The 20,101-nt window shown below is 43.9% G+C and overlaps 1 protein-coding gene across 3 annotated transcripts in view; it reads left to right on the forward strand.

Annotated features, from left to right (window-relative positions):
- Nucleotides 1-1,831: 1,831 nt before the first annotated feature.
- The window catches only part of LOC122932373 (sialic acid-binding Ig-like lectin 5), a 93,240-nt gene continuing 74,970 nt past the window's right edge, over nt 1,832-20,101 (forward strand). Inside the window, exons 1-2 of one of the 3 annotated variants that reach the window (XM_044286746.1) lie at nt 1,832-1,899; nt 2,127-2,181. The gene's annotated coding sequence lies outside the window, so the exon portion shown is untranslated. Of the gene's footprint in view, nt 1,900-2,006; nt 2,182-7,652; nt 7,733-20,101 lie in introns of those variants that run through there. The other 2 variants (XM_044286754.1, XM_044286762.1) reach the window with 2 other exon arrangements.

Consider the following 20,101-nt stretch of genomic DNA (forward strand, 5'->3'; position numbering starts at 1 on the left):
AAAGGCGGCCATTTATGCCATTAATTGTTTCAAAACTTAACAATAAATGATCATGTTCTGTCTGGTTGTAAAATTTTGGCTGTGGTAAGTTGAAATGACAAGTGTAGGGCATGATTGGCCAAATTTGTGTGAGTCCTAGGGAGTCAATTTTTTTTTTAAACTGGCTCACTGATTGGTCACTGGAGGGATTCTTCACATCCACGATCCCATGGACAACTGACTGTCTACATTGTGGCTGATCAAAATCTTTTGTGAATAAGCTGCTTAAATCACGCTTCATTCTCAGGATCAGTGGGAGTCCTAGTGGTGATGGTGTATCCTAGTGACTTGCTGTCATTTAAAAAGATGTATCTATAAAAAGTTACAGTATCAGATTTTTTCTTTTTTTTATAGAAAAACAATTATGATTTGTTATTAAAAATGAAATAAGTTTAAAAAAAAAAAAAATCTAAATAAAAAGTGTATGCATATTTTATTTGCAGTCAAACTTACCCAGGAGACCATTCTTTTGAGAAGACCAGTTTTTTTTTTCCTATTTTGCCCTAACTTTTTTTTTCCTATTGTACTCTATGGATGCTGCCATTTTATAAGCAGACCACCCCTCTATCCAACAAAAGACCACTTTTTGAGCACATTTTTGAGAAAATATCACACATTGGAGTTACACTCTCTGTGAATTTGCATGCAGGTCTGGGCTGCACAGAATCACTGGGCTGGAGTCACCAAGAGACATGTAATGGATATCAGATGAGGCTGTCAGAGAAAGGTGCAGTCTAAGACTGGTATTGAACAAGAGTACCTGCATGCTGCTCCAGAGGTTTCCAAGTGAGCAGTGAAAGGAGAAAATAAAAAGGGAAGACATATTGGATATCAGGGATGAGGGAGGAACCCTGCTAGGACTAGGGATAAGAAGGTAGTCATGTTGGGTCCAGAGATAAGAGAAAGGACCATATTGAGACCAGAAATGAGAGGAGGGGGTCATACTGAGGGCCAAGAATAAGGGGGTAGGCATGATGGGGACTAGACTTGAGAGAGGGAAAACAGAAATGAGAAGGTGGGCCATGTTAGGAAATAGGAATAAGATGGGAGCCAAGCTTGGACCAAGATTTAATGGGACCTCATGTTGGGGACCAAGAATGATGGAGTAATCTGTGAAAAGAAGCATCAGAAATCACTTATCTCTGTGTGATGTTTCTACTCTTCTTCTATACTGATTCTGTTTAATTTAGAACATGAAGGGATGTACAGTTTAGATTTATTGTCTTAAAATTTAAAAATTAACCCAAATAATTGACCTTGTATTGCTTTTGATGCCATATAGTAGAAGAACACCAATGACAAACCAAAAAGTCAAGCTGTACAACTTCTATAGGTCACTTGGATTGAGGGTATCCATCCTTATTGTTATTAGGTGGTGAGAACCAGTGCAGAGTTTGATTCTCTAGGGTAACTGTATTGTAAATTAACAAGGAATTGACCCAATAGATGTAGAAAGGATTTGGAAAAGGGAACAAACACCATGCCCTTCTGTTCTTGGCACCATTATGGGCAGCAGTTGGATCTTTGCTAAGAGACCCTCTTTCAGTTATTGTCAATGTCCAGCACTAATGTATCCAGAGACGCGAGTAAAAAAAAAAACTTCTTGGGTCTTTATTTCTTCTCCAAACGCATATAATTCTTTATTGTGATTGCAATATTGAAACATTGTTGCTCTCACATTTTTGGATGTGCTATAATAAAACTAATCTTAGAAACCTGTGGCTTCCTGTATCATTTCCTCTTTCCCTTTTGATAGTTCTTCAGTTTAGACAATGTAGATAAGACCATTCAAGGACCGCATACAACAGAATGCTCAGAATCCCAGGGGCCACAACTGAGGGAAGCCTCTCCTTATTCAAAGTGAGGACAGGGGCGTTTGGAGGGACTGAGCAATAGCCCGGCCCAATAGATTCATGTGTACAATGTAGCTTGGATGGCACTATGAAGTGGTGGTGGAAATGGTGTTGGAATAAGGAGATGTAGCTTGAGTTCTGCAGCTCAGCTTGGTCTGGGAGGTCGTGTGACTTAGCACTGGAAGGTGGGCATGGTTTATGCATGACGTCTCCTCTTTTTTTCATTCACTCCAGGTTTTGCCTTCCACGACTACATGCAATAACTTGACCGCGTGGCCGTACCCTAAAGGTAGGCATCCATAACTGTCACTGAGATGTAATGGTGGCACAATCTTAGGGATTAGATGTGTAGTGTGGCACTTCGTGTTGAGAATAGCTTGTAGGGTGTGGGAACGTGTTTCATACTATATGTATGGTATATGATATATTTTTAGTTTTGTGGTCCTTCCAATGGACCAGCCCCCTTTATTCATGCACAGGGTCCTTTAACCCCTACAGAACTGGGCACTTGACTGACCAGAGATCGTGAAACAAAAAGTCTGTGATTTTATATCACTTTTCACTGATTATTACTGATGAATTATATAAAATTTTAAGACTATTTTATCATACCAAGTGTTATGGTTCAGCTTTACTTTATTGCAACCTACCTGATGCCACAGATGTTAAAGGGGTTGGCCACTTTCTGGTTACTTGTGACCAGTTTGAATGTAAGATAACTCTGGGGCACTTACTAATATGGAATTGGTTGATATTCTGTGCCGTTAACCACATTACATAGGCAGTGCCCTCACATTAAGCAAATCTTCTGTGCTGTCTGCATAGAGGTCCTGTCGAAAAGATGGATGCTGATGGAGGTTCATGTGACCAGACACATCACTCAAGCTCCTGTATTCTAACCCACTGCACCTGTGCTACACATTACATGGAGGAGCGTTGTCTGGTCACATAACCCTCTATCACCAGCCATTTTATGAACAGGACTTCCGTCTGGATAACACAAAAGGCTTGGCAGACAAAAGTTGGCATACCTTATGAAATATAGAAAATGGGAGAGAATTTCAACTAAGGCTGTGTTAGCAAGTGCCATATAGTCAACTTACAAACACATTGGTCAACAGTAACCAGAAATTGGGCAACCCCTTTAAGCAAAAGTTCATATTTTGAAAGCAGAAACGATGGACAACAATGTGAACCCTTAGGTGGACACAACAACAACCACAAAGCAAATAAGAACACAGTCACTGAATAAAACGTGGAGTCTGGAGGAAGCAAGCAGGTTCAGGGGAGATACATAGTTAAGATGATTTTGCAATAGCAGCATAGGGTCACCGACTTGGCAAATGGTACACCGGATCTAGCCAAACTTGACAAACAAAGTAGCAGTATTATTGGTAACTTGTCAAAGTGGCAAAAGGCCAGGGGGCTGGCGTTAGGAAATCGACTAGACTAAACACATGGCCAGGAAGTTGGCATAAGTTAGTACATTGGCAAACTTATTGACACAAAGGGTGCTGCTACAAATTCAGTATTTTTATGCATTTATCATTTTTTCTCATTTATTATCCACTCCTGATTTTGACTTCAGAAACTGCCTAGAAAATGAATGTGTGGTGGCACCTAAAGGATCTGTACGCACATGAATTTGGCTCTGGCATTTTTTCTTTATCTGTAATTAAACCCCAGAATCCAATCTAGGAAAACAATTCACCACTGCTTATGTGGAAATTTCGTAAATTACTTTCTACGTATCGCTTCCCCATTTCAGATCTCATCCACTTCCCCTTTTAGGTTTTGTTTGTTTCTAAGCACATAGCTGCCCACAGAAACAACGTGTAGTTGAGTTTTTATACTTATGTTGGAGCACATTTCTCAGGTCTTTTCAGCATATGATAGAGAGGGAGAGGCTGAGCTCAAGGAAATATACACCGATGCTTGAAAGTTTGTGAACCCTTCTCAATCTTTTTACATTTCTGCACAATTTTGAACTAACACTACTACTACTACATCAGATTATTACAATAGTCCTAAAAGTAGATAAAGATAGCCAAATCAAACAAATTAGTCAAAAATATTAGACCTGGTAACGTTTATTGAGGAAAATGATCCAATATCACATTTCTTTGAGGGACAAAAGTATGTGAATCTTTAGGATTAGCAGATCATTTGAAGAGGAAGTTAGGGTGGGTTCAAATCAACAATCATGATTACGGTTCCACTTTGTTCCGTCATGTGTTGACAGGACTTTTTTTTCCCGTCATACATAATGGAACAAAACGGAACCATTATTTGTGCCCATAGAAATGTATTTGGACGGAGAAAAATGGAATGCCTCTTAAAGGGTTCCGTTTTGCATTCCGTCCTTAAATTCTGTTATATTATAACAGGGTTATAACGGAACACTATAATGGAATTACGAACGCTGATGCGAACCCACCCTTAGGCTACTTTCACACTTGCGGCAGAGTGATCCGGCAAGCAGTTCCATCGCCGGAACTGCCTGCCGGATCCGGCAATCTGCATGCAAACGAACAGCATTTGTAGACAAATGCATTGCAAGAACGGATCCGTCTCTCCAGATTTTTTATGCAAATTTCAATGTAAATTAATGCCGGCATTCCGGCAAGTGATCCAGAACTTTGGACAGAGAGAATACTGCAGCATGCTGCGGTATTTCCTCCATCCAAAACGCCATTCAGTGACTGAACCGAAGACATCCTGATGCATCCTGAACGGATTTCTCTCCATTCAGAATGCATGGGGATGAAACTGATCAGTTCTTTTCCGGTATTGAGTAGTGTTGAGCGCGAATATTCGAATATCGAATTTTTTTCGCGAATATCGGCACTTCGCTAATTCGCGAATATTTCGAATATAGTGATATAAATTCGATATTTCGAATATTATTATTTTTTTTTTTTTTTTTTTTTTATTGTTATATTTTTTTCTTTCCCACTTCCCTAAAGTTGTTCTTACCTGTCCTTTGGATTCCTGGCTTCCTGGCTGCTCCAGTCAGTGCCCGTTGCCGCTTCTGCCGACTTCCATGCTCATGGAGCGTCCCCATCACCATGGGAACATCTCCATATACTAGAATGTACTGTCGGATTTGAGAATTACGTTAAAATCGCAATTCGATTTTTTCAAGTTATAATAATCGAATTTCGATTTTAACTTAGCACTGCTATATGCCATATTAGGCTAACTAATATGGCATATAGCAGTGCTAAGTTAAAATCGAAATTCGATTATTATAACTTGAAAAAATTGAATTGCGATTTCAACGTAATTCTCAAATCCGACAGTACATTCTAGTATATGGAGTCGTTCCCATGGTGATGGGGACGCTCCATAAGCATGGAATATGGCTTCAATGGCTTGGTAGAATTAGCGAATTGACGAATATATTCGTTATATTCCACAAAACGAATATAACGAATGTATTCGTCATATTCCACAAAAGGAATATAACGAATGTATTCGTCATATTCCACAAAACGAAGATAACAAAGTATTCTGCATCTTCATTTTAGCTACCTATTCATCAATTTCGCTAATTCTAGCAATGATATAGGAAAGTTGACTATAGAGACAGCTAAGTATAATTCGCTATGCGATTATATGACTGCTTTTTTTTAAATAAATAGAATAATTATACTATTTATAAAAAAAAGCAGTCATATAATCGCATAGCGAATTACACTTAGCTGTCACTATAGTCAACTTTCCTATATCATTGCTAGAATTAGCGAAATTGATGAATAGGTAGCTAAAATGAAGATGCAGAATACTTCGTTATCTTCGTTTTGTGGAATATGACGAATACATTCGTTATATTCGTTTTGTGGAATATAACGAATATATTCGTCAATTCGCTAATTCTACCAAGCCATTGAAGCCATATTCCATGCTTATGGAGCGTCCCCATCACCATGGGAACGACTCCATATACTAGAATGTACTGTCGGATTTGAGAATTACGTTGAAATCGCAATTCGATTTTTTCAAGTTATAATAATCGAATTTCGATTTTAACTTAGCACTGCTATATGCCATATTAGTTAGCCTAATATGGCATATAGCAGTGCTAAGTTAAAATCGAAATTCGATTATTATAACTTGAAAAAATCGAATTGCGATTTCAATAGGAGAGTAGCCTTTAAGTTAAAATCGAAATTCGATTATTTAAATCGCATATTAATCGCGATAACAAGAATAATGACGAATATTCGATTTTGACGAATATAAAACGAATATTCTATCGAATATTCGCGAATTTCGTCGAAATCGAATATGGCACCTGCCGCTCATCACTAGTATTGAGCCCCTGTGATGGAACTCAGTGCCGGAAAAGAAAAACACTAGTGGGAAAGTACCCTTAGTCAGGTGCTTTCAGTTAATGGAATGACAATCGGGTGTAAGCCAGTAACCTGTTTTATTTAAAAAACAGGGATCTATCAAATTCTGATCTTCACAACACATGTTCGTGGAAGTTTTCCATAGCAACAACAAAGCAGGTTTCTGAGGACCTCAGAAGAAGACTTGTTGATGCACATCAGGACTTGTGTGAAATTTTAATGTCATTTTAAATCAAGTTCATGCAGACATGTTGAAAATTCTGAAGGGTTCACAAACTTTCAAGTACCACTGTAGCTGTTTACGATTTGATTTAGTATTTTCAGACACCATATTTTTTTTTTTAAATACTGCCGGGACCCATGGAGAAAGCCTGTGAGTTCTGGTTGGCCCACATTCACAGAATTATCTGTCAATGTGTATGGGTAGGGAATAATAGGACCCACAGGCTTTTTCTGTGATCAGTCTATGATTTATTTAAGCTTCTTTTTACATTCAAAATATTCAAAAAAAATAAAAAACTAGGTATCTTTATCTCTCTCTCCTATGCTGCTTTAGAATATTGGCAAAAGCTCATGTTCTTACTACTCCTGATAAGAAAAGCTTTGGAAAAGGTATATTATTCCTGATCTCCCCATTCTCCTACCTAGCATTGTCGCCTGTTTTGCATGGTCACATTGCTTATAGACTTCCATTAATTAGCCAAACCAGCAACCTAAGTATAATACCAAACACATGCCCCTATACAACATATAAAAACACCTATCTGTTGATGGTGTCTAATTTAAAAAAGCAACATAAAAAAAACAATTTTTTACTTGTTTCGGACTACAAATCATTTTTTCAATTGGTCTTTATTTAAAATGTTCAGCCATTTCTGAGATAATAGTTAAAAATCTCTCTGTTTGCAAACTGTCATTTTTATTTCTTTTTTGAATCATGTCATCTGACAGCTCATGTGTAGCTCTCATCTCACTTATTAAGTCATATTCTTATACATTTGAAAATAATTGAGTTTTATTGAGTGTTGTAAGGTCAGAAGATCAGAGATCAGAACTTTACATCATGGGATTCAAAGAAAATAAAAAAGTAACATTATGCAAGCAGACTGATTGTTAACTCCTGTACCTCAGAAATGGCTGAACATTTTAATAAAGATCATTTAGAAAAAATGAGTCCAAAAATGAGTAAAATACAATCATAACAAATGCCCTGAAGGTGTCCATAGCCTTTAATGAAGACAATCAAACAATAAGGAACCAGAGCAGTGAAACTAGCAATTCACTCAAGACTGCTAAATGTGAAACTGTAAATGCCATCAATCCTCTGATTTACGGTACTTCTATGCGGTTGTATTCTAGTCACAGTAAGCTCATGACTTCTTCTTTTTCTAAGTGACAGTAGAAAAAAAATTTGGACAAAAAAAAAAAAGTATAAAACCAAACTAAAAAAAGAGATGATACAGACCTGAAAAAGACAGCGTGGGGGTAAGATACTGTAATCTGCCATATCTGCTGATAGCTTCATTCGCTGCCACTAGATACGCACTTAGATTCTTGTAGGTCGTGGTTTCTCATGATCTTGAACCTTCATCTCTCCAGCTGTTGCAAAAACTATTGTGTCCTTTATGCCCTAAGAGCTGCGGCTATCCGTGCTTCTAGGACTTGTGCTATTGCAATAGCTAGAGAGCCACATGTTGGAGACAATTGAACTAGAAGACATATACCAGGAATGCCCAACCTACGGCCCTCCAGCTGTTGCAAAACTACAATTCCCAGTATGCTTGGACAACCTAAAACTATTTAGGGAATGACGGGAGTTGTAGTTTTGCAACAGCTGGAGGACAGCAGGTTGAGCATCCCTGACATATGCAGATGTAGCAGAGTTGAAGCTGACATCGCACTCTTCTGCATCATGATATTGCCTTGAGTTAAGAAATATCACAATGTTTTCTTGCCGTCTTTTGGAAAATATGATTTGCAATATCACATAGTGTACAACTAAAAAGCGTAATCCTGAGCGCTGCCGTATGCTGTCACGGTTTATGTGTGTCACTCTCCTGGCACTGTTTTGTGGAGTGCTTGTTGCTGGCGCTGTTTATTTGGGATAATTTATTTGTACTGGTGTTACTGAATGGAGGGGGCGATCTGATGGCACTGATAACTGCTATTATGGAGGCATTGTCAGTGGGCAATTTAGTGCGCAAAAACCTTCCTGAAAATTATGCTCTAATGCAAAAATATAAAGGATTGGTTATCCTTCATGTTTTGTACACATTTCAACTCCAGAGGAACTAACAGATCAGTCATTATCTGCCTTTTTAATTAAAGATCTACAGAACACACAGAATACCATGCTGCACAAACCAGTGAGGTCGGTAGAATATTCTGGAGCTCCACCTAGTGGGCGAAAACAATGTTTATACTGAACTAACATAACTCCTAGGCTGGTGTTTGTTTGTTTGACGCTGATGCCCCCCCACACACACTGTGCCTGTCACTTCACCAATCTCTCCTTACTGTGCCTGTCACTGTACTGATTTTTCCACCCTGTGCCAGTCACTGCACTAATCTCTCAACCCTGTGCCAGTCACTGCACTAATCTCTCAACCCTGTGCCAGTCACTTTACCGATCTCTCCTTTCTGTGCCTGTCACTGTACTGATTTTTGCACCCTGTGCCAGTCACTGCATCGATGTCTCCTCCCTGTGCCAGTCACTGCACCGATGTCTCCTCCCTGTGCCTCTCACTGCACTGATCTCTCAACTCTGTGCCTCTCACTGCACTGATCTCTCAACTCTGTGCCAGTCACTGCACTGATCTCTAAACTCTGTGCCTCTCACTGCACTGAACTCTCAACTCTGTGCCTGTCACTGCACTGATCTCTCAACTCTCTGCCTGTTATTGTACTGATCTCTCAACTCTGTGCCTGTCACTGCACTGATCTCTCAACTCTCTGCCTGTTACTGTACTGATCTCTCAACTCTGTGCCTGTCACTGCACTTATCTCTTAACTCTGTGCCTGTCACTGCACTGATCTCTTAACTCTGTGCCTGTCACTGCACTGATCTCTTAACTCTGTGCCTGTCACTGCACTGATCTCTCAACTCTCTGCCTGTTATTGTACTGATCTCTCAACTCTGTGCCTCTCACTGCACTGATCTCTCAACTCTGTGCCTGTCACTGCACTGATCTCTTAACTCTGTGCCTCTCACTGCACTGATCTCTCAACTCTCTGCCTGTCACTGCACTGATCTCTCAACTTTGTGCCTGTTACTGTACTGATCTCTCAACTCTGTGCCTGTCACTGCACTGATCTCTCAACTCTGTGCCTGTTACTGTACTGATCTCTCAACTCTGTGCCTGTCACTGCACTTATCTCTTAACTCTGTGCCTGTCACTGCACTGATCTCTTAACTCTGTGCCTGTCACTGCACTGATCTCTCAACTCTCTGCCTGTAATTGTACTGATCTCTCAACTCTGTGCCTGTCACTGCACTGATCTCTTAACTCTGTGCCTCTCACTGCACTGATCTCTCAACTCTCTGCCTGTCACTGCACTGATCTCTCAACTTTGTGCCTGTTACTGTACTGATCTCTCAACTCTGTGCCTGTCACTGCACTGATCTCTGAACTCTGTGCCTGTCACTGCACTGATCTCTCAACTCTCTACCTGTTATTGTACTGATCTCTCAACTCTGTGCCTGTCACTGCACCGATCTCTCCACCCTGTGCCAGTCACTGCACTGATCTCTCAACTCTGTACCTGCCACTGCACTGATCTCTTAGCTCTGTGCCTGTCACTGCACTGATCTCTCAACTCTGTGCCTGCCACTGCACTGATCTCTTAGCTCTGTGCCTGTCACTGCACTGATCTCTCAACTCTGTGCCTGTTATTGTACTGATCTCTCAACTCTGTGCCTGTCACTACACTGATCTCTCAACTCTGTGCCTCTCACTGCACTGATCTCTCAACTCTGTGCCTGTCACTACACTGATCTCTCAACTCTGTGCCTCTCACTGCACTGATCTCTCAACTCTGTGCCAGTCACTACACTGATCTCTCAACTCTGTGCCTCTCACTACACTGATCTCTCAACTCTGTGCCTCTCACTACACTGATCTCTCAACTCTGTGCCTGTCACTGCACTGATCTCTTAACTCTGTGCCTCTCACTGCACTGATCTCTCAACCTTGTGCCTGTCACTGCACTGATCTCTCCACCCTGTGCCAGTCACTGCACTGATCTCTCAACTCTCTGCCTGCCACTGCACTGATCTCTTAGCTCTGTGCCTGTCACTGCACTGATCTCTCAACTCTCTGCCTGTTATTGTACTGATCTCTCAACTCTGTGCCTGTCACTACACTGATCTCTCAACTCTGTGCCTCTTACTGCACTGATCTCTCAACTCTGTGCCTCTCACTGCACTGATCTCTCAACTCTGTGCCTGTCACTGCACTGATCTCTCAACTCTGTGCCTGTTACTGTACTGATCTCTACCCTGTGCCTGTCACTGCACTGATCTCTCAACTCTGTTCCTCCCACTGCACTGATCTCTCAACTCTGTGCCTGTTATTGTACTGATCTCTCAACTCTGTGCCTGTCACTTCACTGATCTCTTAACTCTGTGCCTCTCACTGCACTGATCTCTCAACGCTGTGCCTGTTACTGTACTGATCTCTCAACTCTGTGCCTCTCAGTGCAATGATCTCTCAACTCTGTGCCTGTCACTGCACTGATCTCTCAACTCTGTGCCTGTCACTGCACTGATCTCTCAACTCTCTGCCTGTTATTGTACTGATCTCTCAACTCTGTGCCTGTCACTACACTGACCTTTTAACTCTGTGCCTCTCACTGCACTGATCTCTCAACTCTCTGCCTGTTACTGTACTGATCTCTCAACTCTGTGCCTGTCACTACACTGATCTCTCAACTCTGTGCCTGTCACTGCACTGATCTCTCAACTCTGTGCCTGTCACTGCACTGATCTCTCAACTCTGTGTCAGTCACTGCATCAATATCTTTACCCTGTGCCAGTCACTGTACAGATCTCTCGACACTGTGTCATTCACTGCACCGATCTTTCAACTCTGTGCCAGTCACTTCATTGTATTTTCCACCCTGTGCCAGTCACTGCACTGATCTTTCCTTCCTGTGCCTGTCAATGCACCAATCTCTCCTTCCTGTGCCTTTCACTGCACTGATCTCTACACTGTGCCAGGCACTGCACTGATCTCTCCTCTCTGTGCCAGTCACTTCATTGTATACTCCACCCTGTGCCATTCACTGCACCGATCTTTCAACCCTGTGCCAGTCACTTCATTGTATACTCCACTCTGTGCCAGTCACTGCACTGATCTCTCTACCATGTGCCTCTCACTGCACCAATCTCTCTAACCTGTGCCAGTCACTGTACTGAGCTCTCCACCCTGTGTATGTCACTGTACTGATTTCTCTACCCTGTGCCAGTCACTGCACCAATGTTTCCACCCTGTGCCTGTCACTGCACTAATCAATTTACCCTGTGCCAGTTACTGCACCAACCTCTCCTCTCTGTAACTGTCACTGTCACTGTCCACCCTGTGCCAGTCACTGTAACAATGTCTCTACCCTGTGCCAGTCATTCCACTTATCTCTCCTCCCTGTGCATGTCACAGCACCGATTTCTCCTCCCTATGCCTCTCACTGCACTAATCTCTCCACAATCTGCCAGTCACTGCACAGATCTCTAGACACTGTGTCAGTCACTGCACAAATGTCTCCACCCTGTGCATGTCACTGCACCTTTCTCTCCACCCTGTGCCAGTCACTTTATTGTATACTACAACCTGTGCCAGTCACTGCACTGATCTCTCCACCCTGTGCCTCTCATTGCACCGATCTCTCTACCCTGTGCCAGTAGCTGCACTGATCTCTCCACCTAGTGCATGTCACTGCACCGATCTCTACCCTGTGCTGGTTACTGCACCAATCTCTCTACCCTGTGCCTGTCACTGCACTAATCTTTCTACCCTGTGCCAGTAACTGCACGATTTCTCCACCCTGTGCCAGTTACTGCACTACTCTCTCTACACTGTGCCAGTCACTTCACCAATCTCTCCTTTCTGTGCCTGTCACTTTACTGATTTCTCCATCCTGTTCCAGTCACTGCTACGATGTCTTCTCCCTGTGCCAGTCACTGCACTGATCTCTCCTTCCTGTGCCTTTCACTGCACTGATCTCTACCCTGTGCCAGTCACTGCACTGATCTCTCCTCTCTCTGCCAGTCACTTCATTGTATACTCCACCCTGTGCCAATCACTGCACCGATCTCTCCACCATGTTCCAGTTACTTCATTGTATACTCCACCCTGTGCAAGTCACTGCACTGATCTCTCCACCCTGTGCCTGCCACTGCACTGATCTCTTCTCCCTGTACGAGTAACTGCACTTACCTCTCCTCCCTGTGCATGTCACAGCACCGATCTTTCCTCCCTATGCCTGTCCCTGCACTAATATCTCTACAATCTGCCAGTCACTGCACCAATGTTTCCACCCTGTGCCTATCACTGCACTAATCTTTTTACCTTGTGCCAGTTACTGCACCAATCTCTCCTCTCTGTACCTGTCACTGTACTGATTTCTCCACCATGTGCCAGTCACTGTAACAATGTCTCCACCCTGTGCCAGTCATTGCACTGATCTCTCCTCCCTGTGCATGTCACTGCACTAATCTCTCTACAATCTGCCAGTCACTGCACAGATCTCTCCACACTGTGCCAGTCACAGCACTGTTCTCTCCACCATGTGCCAGTCACTTTATTGTAAACTACAACCTGTGCCAGTCACTGCACGGATCTCTCCACCCTGTGCCTCTAACTGCACCGATCTATCTACCCTGTGCCAGTGACTGCACTGATCTCTCCACCTAGTGCATTTTACTGCACCGATCTCTACCCTGTGCTGGTTACTGCACCAATCTTTCTACCCTGTGCCTGTCACTGCACTAATCACTGCACTAATCTTTATACCCTGTGCCAGTAACTGCACCGATCTCTCCATCCTGTGCCTCTCACTGCACCGATCTCTCTACCCTGTGCCAGTAACTGCACTGATCTCTTCTCCCTGTACCAGTAACTGCACCAATCTCTCCACCCTGTGCCAGTCACTGCACTGATCTCTCAACTCTGTACCTGCCACTGCACTGATCTCTTAGCTCTGTGCCTGTCACTGCACTGATCTCTCAACTCTGTGCCTGCCACTGCACTGATCTCTTAGCTCTGTGCCTGTCACTGCACTGATCTCTCAACTCTGTGCCTGTTATTGTACTGATCTCTCAACTCTGTGCCTGTCACTACACTGATCTCTCAACTCTGTGCCTCTCACTGCACTGATCTCTCAACTCTGTGCCTGTCACTACACTGATCTCTCAACTCTGTGCCTCTCACTGCACTGATCTCTCAACTCTGTGCCAGTCACTACACTGATCTCTCAACTCTGTGCCTCTCACTACACTGATCTCTCAACTCTGTGCCTCTCACTACACTGATCTCTCAACTCTGTGCCTGTCACTGCACTGATCTCTTAACTCTGTGCCTCTCACTGCACTGATCTCTCAACCTTGTGCCTGTCACTGCACTGATCTCTCCACCCTGTGCCAGTCACTGCACTGATCTCTCAACTCTCTGCCTGCCACTGCACTGATCTCTTAGCTCTGTGCCTGTCACTGCACTGATCTCTCAACTCTCTGCCTGTTATTGTACTGATCTCTCAACTCTGTGCCTGTCACTACACTGATCTCTCAACTCTGTGCCTCTTACTGCACTGATCTCTCAACTCTGTGCCTCTCACTGCACTGATCTCTCAACTCTGTGCCTGTCACTGCACTGATCTCTCAACTCTGTGCCTGTTACTGTACTGATCTCTACCCTGTGCCTGTCACTGCACTGATCTCTCAACTCTGTTCCTCCCACTGCACTGATCTCTCAACTCTGTGCCTGTTATTGTACTGATCTCTCAACTCTGTGCCTGTCACTTCACTGATCTCTTAACTCTGTGCCTCTCACTGCACTGATCTCTCAACGCTGTGCCTGTTACTGTACTGATCTCTCAACTCTGTGCCTCTCAGTGCAATGATCTCTCAACTCTGTGCCTGTCACTGCACTGATCTCTCAACTCTGTGCCTGTCACTGCACTGATCTCTCAACTCTCTGCCTGTTATTGTACTGATCTCTCAACTCTGTGCCTGTCACTACACTGACCTTTTAACTCTGTGCCTCTCACTGCACTGATCTCTCAACTCTCTGCCTGTTACTGTACTGATCTCTCAACTCTGTGCCTGTCACTACACTGATCTCTCAACTCTGTGCCTGTCACTGCACTGATCTCTCAACTCTGTGCCTGTCACTGCACTGATCTCTCAACTCTGTGTCAGTCACTGCATCAATATCTTTACCCTGTGCCAGTCACTGTACAGATCTCTCGACACTGTGTCATTCACTGCACCGATCTTTCAACTCTGTGCCAGTCACTTCATTGTATTTTCCACCCTGTGCCAGTCACTGCACTGATCTTTCCTTCCTGTGCCTGTCAATGCACCAATCTCTCCTTCCTGTGCCTTTCACTGCACTGATCTCTACACTGTGCCAGGCACTGCACTGATCTCTCCTCTCTGTGCCAGTCACTTCATTGTATACTCCACCCTGTGCCATTCACTGCACCGATCTTTCAACCCTGTGCCAGTCACTTCATTGTATACTCCACTCTGTGCCAGTCACTGCACTGATCTCTCCACCATGTGCCTCTCACTGCACCAATCTCTCTAACCTGTGCCAGTCACTGTACTGAGCTCTCCACCCTGTGTATGTCACTGTACTGATTTCTCTACCCTGTGCCAGTCACTGCACCAATGTTTCCACCCTGTGCCTGTCACTGCACTAATCAATTTACCCTGTGCCAGTTACTGCACCAACCTCTCCTCTCTGTAACTGTCACTGTCACTGTCCACCCTGTGCCAGTCACTGTAACAATGTCTCTACCCTGTGCCAGTCATTCCACTTATCTCTCCTCCCTGTGCATGTCACAGCACCGATTTCTCCTCCCTATGCCTCTCACTGCACTAATCTCTCCACAATCTGCCAGTCACTGCACAGATCTCTAGACACTGTGTCAGTCACTGCACAAATGTCTCCACCCTGTGCATGTCACTGCACCTTTCTCTCCACCCTGTGCCAGTCACTTTATTGTATACTACAACCTGTGCCAGTCACTGCACTGATCTCTCCACCCTGTGCCTCTCATTGCACCGATCTCTCTACCCTGTGCCAGTAGCTGCACTGATCTCTCCACCTAGTGCATGTCACTGCACCGATCTCTACCCTGTGCTGGTTACTGCACCAATCTCTCTACCCTGTGCCTGTCACTGCACTAATCTTTCTACCCTGTGCCAGTAACTGCACGATTTCTCCACCCTGTGCCAGTTACTGCACTACTCTCTCTACACTGTGCCAGTCACTTCACCAATCTCTCCTTTCTGTGCCTGTCACTTTACTGATTTCTCCATCCTGTTCCAGTCACTGCTACGATGTCTTCTCCCTGTGCCAGTCACTGCACTGATCTCTCCTTCCTGTGCCTTTCACTGCACTGATCTCTACCCTGTGCCAGTCACTGCACTGATCTCTCCTCTCTCTGCCAGTCACTTCATTGTATACTCCACCCTGTGCCAATCACTGCACCGATCTCTCCACCATGTTCCAGTTACTTCATTGTATACTCCACCCTGTGCAAGTCACTGCACTGATCTCTCCACCCTGTGCCTGCCACTGCACTGATCTCTTCTCCCTGTACGAGTAACTGCACTTACCTCTCCTCCCTGTGCATGTCACAGCACCAATCTTTCCTCCCTATGCCTGTCCCTGCACTAATATCTCTACAATCTGCCAGTCACTGCACCAATGTTTCCACCCTGTGCCTATCACTGCACTAATCTTTTTACCTTGTGCCAGTTACTGCACCAATCTCTCCTCTCTGTACCTGTCACTGTACTGATTTCTCCACCATGTGCCAGTCACTGTAACAATGTCTCCACCCTGTGCCAGTCATTGCACTGATCTCTCCTCCCTGTGCATGTCACTGCACTAATCTCTCTACAATCTGCCAGTCACTGCACAGATCTCTCCACACTGTGCCAGTCACAGCACTGTTCTCTCCACCATGTGCCAGTCACTTTATTGTAAACTACAACCTGTGCCAGTCACTGCACGGATCTCTCCACCCTGTGCCTCTAACTGCACCGATCTATCTACCCTGTGCCAGTGACTGCACTGATCTCTCCACCTAGTGCATTTTACTGCACCGATCTCTACCCTGTGCTGGTTACTGCACCAATCTTTCTACCCTGTGCCTGTCACTGCACTAATCACTGCACTAATCTTTATACCCTGTGCCAGTAACTGCACCGATCTCTCCATCCTGTGCCTCTCACTGCACCGATCTCTCTACCCTGTGCCAGTAACTGCACTGATCTCTTCTCCCTGTACCAGTAACTGCACCAATCTCTCCATCCTGTGCCTCTCACTGCACCGATCTCTCTACCCTGTGCCAGTCACTGCACTGATCTCTTCTCCCTGTACCAGTAACTGCACTGATCTCTTCTCCCTGTACCAGTAACTGCACTGATCTCTTCTCCCTGTACCAGTAACTGCACTGATATTTTCTCCCTGTACCAGTAACTGCACCAATCTCTCCATCCTGTGCCTGTCACTGCACTGATCTCTCCACCCTGTGCCAGTAAATGCACTGATCTCTCCTTCTGTGCCTGTCACTGCAGTGCTGCACCGATCTCTACCCTGTGCTGGTCACTGCACCAATCTTACTATCCTTTGCCTGTCACTGCACCGATCTCTCCACCCTGTGCCTGTCACTGCATTGATTACTCCACCCTTTCCAAGTAATTGCACTCATTGTCCACCCATTATAGGATGTAATGTATGCTAATCACTTTACCCTCAAAGCTCTTTCCAGTGCTGACCCACCCTGCATCTCCTTATCTGTCTACCAGCCTCCCCTTCCTTTATGTCCTACAAGTCATGGGCCAACTGACGGGCAATTTTCTCGATTGAACCATTTGTTTCCATTAATTGTCTTTTATTAAGCAGAGGGAGAGCTGCATTTACATGTGATCCTTCTTCCCTACAGCATATCTCCCAACTTTTAAAAATCACAAAGAGTGCCAATATATGCGGCACACATCGCTGCAATCTTTTTCATACTAGGCCATGCATAGAAGGACCTTCTATCTTTATTCAGCAGGACCTGCAATGACGTCTCCGCTCTCACCACGTGGTAACGTCATCGCAGGTCTTTTTGCAGTTCCTGCAGAAAGAAGAGGATACCGGCTGCGCGATCAAGTGGATGAGTTGAATTTTTTTTATTCTTTTTAACCCCTCAATGGACATTTTATTTAACATTCTGTCTTAAGAATGCTTTTCCGTTATAACCAGGGAAGGCTCTGTAATTAAGTTATATAGGCACCTACTGCTGTCCAAAACAAAATTCAAAAATAATGTGGGATGGAGGCAGGCATCCCGATCCCACTGGCACAAATGAGAGGCACGTCACATTTACTTATTAATAGTGGTTCACTGACCTGGCATCCTCTCCCTTTATTGGTCCCCCCATCCTTCTCCATCCCACTTAATTTTTGTGTTTTGTTTTGGACAACAGTAGATGGCTATATACCTTAATTACAGAGCCTCTCCTGTTATCAGACGAAACATGGCACTTTGGGACTTTAGAGTTTATAGTAGGGATACTGCCCAGGTATAGGGTCAGGTATCTGGATGGGGTCGCCCCTTTCGGGGCGAGTGCTCTGTATAGATAGGTAGGGCATTTCTAGCCCCTTGTCCCTGCATCTTGGGACATATAGAGATAGCTGTTTTGCCAATGCTTGTCTAATACAGTAGTTTATCTGATACCAGGACCTTACATCACATGGGACCATTCTTCTTCATATTGGAACCATCTTTCAGATATACTAGATCACATCATACCTCACAGACCAGACATTTAGCGTCTTCAACTCTAATACCACCTCCTCATCTTATTCCCTCTCTGTTGGTGTCCCGTAAGGCTCTGTCCTAGGACCCCTGCTCTTCTCTATCTACACCCTCGGCCTGGGACATCTCATAGAGACCCATGGCTTTCAGTATCACTTTTATGCTGACGACATACAAATATACCTCTCTGGTCGAGACATTACCACCTTACTATCCAGAATTCCACAATGCCTATCTTCCATATCATCCTTCTTCTCCTCTCACTTTCTAAAACTTAACATGGATAAAATATAATTCATCATCTTTCCCCCATCTTGCTCAACCCCCCAACAGACCTATCTATTGCGATCAATGGCTGCACACTATCCCCGGTCAACCTAGTCCGCTGCCTTGGAGTGACCTTGGATTCTGCCCTCTCCTTCCGACCGCACATCCAAGTCCTTTCCACCACCTGCCGCCTCCAACTCAAAAACATCTCCTGCATCCGTGCTTTCCTTAACTTTGAGTCTGCGAAAATGCTTGTACATGCCCTCATCATCTCCCCTTCCTAGACTACTGCAAAATTCTCCAATGTGGCCTTCCATCTAGCACTCTCGCACCCCTCCAATCTATCCTGAACTCTTCTGCCCGACAAATCCACCTCTCACTCTGTTATTCCTCTGCCTCTCCCCTCTTCCAATCCCTTTACTGGCTCCCCATTGCCCAGCGAATTCTGTTCAAAATACTAGCAAATACATACGAGGCCATCCACAACCTGTCCCCTCCCTACATTTCTGAGCTACTTTCCGATACATCCCTACATGTAATCTCCGATCCTCACTAGACCTCCTTCTCTCCTCTCTTCTTATTACCATTTCCTCCAATATCTCTCCCGTGCATCCCCCACACTCTGGAACTCACTACCCCAACATATTAGACTCCCACCTATAGTGGAATCCTTCAAAAGAAACCTGAAAACCCACCTCTTCAGACAGGCCTACAACCAGTGACCCTGCTGCCTCTATACCACCATGACCAGCAAGCCCTCATAGGCAGGGCCCTCTCTCCTTCTGTACCAGTTTGTAACTTGTCTTGTTTATGCTTAGTTCTATTGTGTGTATTATGTATGTATACCCCTTTTCATATGTACAGCGCTATTGAATGAATAGCTCTTTAATAATAAATAATACTAATAATAATAATAATAATAATAATAATACTACAGGACTGGAAAGAATGTTCCATATTTTTTCTTGACCAGAGAAGAATTGGTGTCCCACAGTTGGGATATTAAACCGGTATCGTAGTCTATACAATTATTTGTTTGTGTTTGTCACATATTGGTGCGGCGTGCATTTTAGTATCACTATTTAGTAAAAGTTGAGTGTTATCTCCTTACCACTATTTTGGGGTTCCTTTGTTTGCTTCTTATTAACTGGAAGTACTGTATAATCTGGAATCACTTTACCATGGTTCCCATACTATATATTTGTACAGTTGAATTAAGATATGCAAGTTTGCATACATTCTGCCTAGAAACCAAAAGTTTGGTCATTTGGCATGCAGTACTCACTATTCATATTTTTTGGTCTGCCTAATGATTAAGAGCATCCGAAGGAGTACTTCCCCCTCCCATATGAGGAACAAGGCTAGTTCTACCTCTGTTAGAAATATATTGTCATGTTCTGTTAGATGTGTATGATGTGTGATTTCCATTTTTAAATTGCTCATGGGGTAACTCCTTTAAGAAATGTGACAATATGTGGCAATTAAATTGGTATACTCAGTTCCAGTACCTATGGCAGCATAAATTGTACATACATTCTACATTTTCATTATGTCT

The sequence above is a fragment of the Bufo gargarizans genome, chromosome 1, assembly GCF_014858855.1.
Source record: "Bufo gargarizans isolate SCDJY-AF-19 chromosome 1, ASM1485885v1, whole genome shotgun sequence".
NCBI classification, from domain to species: Eukaryota; Metazoa; Chordata; class Amphibia; order Anura; family Bufonidae; genus Bufo; species Bufo gargarizans.